Source organism: Rhagoletis pomonella, unplaced genomic scaffold (genome assembly GCF_013731165.1).
Source record: "Rhagoletis pomonella isolate Grant_MI unplaced genomic scaffold, Rhpom_1.0 Rhpom_scaffold_00001, whole genome shotgun sequence".
In the NCBI taxonomy this organism is placed as follows: Eukaryota; Metazoa; Arthropoda; class Insecta; order Diptera; family Tephritidae; genus Rhagoletis; species Rhagoletis pomonella.
This window is the reverse complement of record NW_023458555.1, coordinates 70850362-70852818: the sequence shown is the minus strand read 5'-3', so window position 1 is coordinate 70852818 and position 2457 is coordinate 70850362.

Here is a 2457-nt window from a genome sequence, read left to right as displayed (position 1 = left end):
TGAAAGGAATTGAAAATGTAATTGATATTTTTTTTCAATTCCATTACCTGGAATTGCAAGAGTACTTTAGTTTTTTTCAATTACTCAAAGGAATTGTAAAAGTAATCGAGAAACTGAAAGTTCATTCACGAATGTACAATGTGGAATTTTTGTCGTGGTCAAAGATTAAAATCGAAAGCACACATTGGACATCTTCTATGTATATCTTACTTTCTTACTAATATTATAAATGTGAAAGTTTGTATGTTTGGATGTTTGGGAAATCATCACGCGGAAACGACTGAACGGATTTGCATGAAATTTTGTACGCAGATAGCTTATGAGCCAGATTGGTTAATAGGCTATTTTTTTAAGAGTTGCCACCTGCTAAAAAAGGTAAATTATTTAATATGCGGGTACGACAGACTGGATTTCCATGAAAATTTGCACACAGATAGCTTATGACCTAGATTAGAAAATAGGCTAATTTTCTTAAGAGTTGCCACCTGTTAAAAAAGTTTCATTAAATTAATACGCGGAAACGACTGAATGGATTTGCATGAAATTTTGCAAGCAGATAGCTTATGACCAATAGTGGGAAATAGGCAAATATCTTGGAAGAGTTGCCAACTGTTAAAAAAGTTTAATTAAATTAATACGCGGAAAAGTCTGAACGGATTTGCATGAAATGTTGCAAGCAGATAGCTTATGACCTACAGTAGGAAATAGGCAAATTTTTTGGAAGAGTTGCCACCTGTTAAACAAGTTTTCATTAAATTAATACGCGGAAACGACTGAACAGATTTGCATGACATTCCGCACAGAGATAGCCACCTGTTTGAAAATGAAATTTTGCTCAAAGATGGTTTTTGTCCTGGATTGAAAAAAAGGCTACTTCCTTAGCCGGTTTTCCGATCAGAACGAAATTTAGTACACTTACTACGGATTTCGGAAGGATGGTCTTAGACTGAAAGTAAGTCCGGTAACTCAAGGCCCCTCCCTTACATTTTGGAATTTTCATTTTACATACACATCTCTGGAAGTATTTGTGGGGTAGAACTGAAACTTGGTATAGTGATATGTATGTGAAATCGATTGATGTTTTAATCAGTTAGTTAATTCGATTAAATTCAATTTGATTACAGTTAATCATGATTAATTTTAATCTGACTAAACAGTTAATCGTAACCGCGATTAAAAAATTAATTTTTAATCATTAACTCTTAATTTGATCAAGTAGGTTTGGTGATTAATTAAGTTATGCTGGAATTTCCCTGTGCACACAAAGCAAGTTAATCCGGTATGGCTAAGTCGGGTTTCCTCACCAATCTAAGCAATTTGGTGTGCATTTTCATTAAGTTATATACCAACAAACGTTTTACAAACTAGGTTTGTAAAAGTTCCCAGTTTATGTATTACTAATAACAATAATTATAATTTTTTTATATTATGTGCTTTTTATAAGCGTAAAACACAAAATAATTACTATAACTGGTGTTTGGTTTCAAACTCGGACAAACTAGACAAATTAATCAGATTTTATTTTTAATTGGATTAACGATTAATGTTTTAAATTAATTAAACGTAATCGCAGCCAGCGATTAACGATAAAAAAAATTTTATAATTAATCGTACAGTTGATTACGACTAATTAATTTTAATCGTCAAACGCGATTAACATTTTAATCGTTAATCAGATTAACAGTTTGCCAACACTGTATGAAATCATGTTCATATTCACGGAGAAAAATGGACGTTTTTGGAAAAGAGGCGTAGCACCTCCCATACTGACTGAAAGTTTCATATTGCATATCTCTTCAAATGTTTGGGGTAAAGCACTCAAGCTTGGTATGGAAATACATATGTAAATATATATGTGAAACTAATACCATACTCATGGAGAAAAATGAGTGTTATTGGAAAAGGTGGTGTGGCAACTCCCGTGCAACTGATTTTCTATGCTGCATATCTTTGGAGGTGTTTATTGCAGAGGACTGGAACTTGGCACCGAGATGTGTATACAAAATTAAAACCATATTCATGGAGAAAAATTTGCGTTATTCGAAAAGGGAACATGGTTCCTCCTGTACAAATTTACTGTTTTATACTGCTTATCTCTAGAGGTGTTCATGGTAGAGTACTGGGACTTGGTACTGGGGTATGTTAAATCAATTCTAAATTCATGGAAGAAGATTAGGGTTATAAGAAAAAGGGGCGTGGAACTTCCAGTACAAATTTATTTTTTCTTACCACATATCCCTGGAAGTGTTTGTGGAAGAATACTGGAACTTGGTAGGAGTTGTGTATACAAAATGTATCAATTGCTCATGGAGAAAATGTGAGTTATTAAACAACAAGGCATGTCGCCTCCCATACATACTAAAAACTTCTTAATACATATCTCTGGAAGGATAGAAAATCTCTCGAAGTATTTTAAATTTGTTATGGAGATTTATTTTATAAGTGCCGTACTGACAG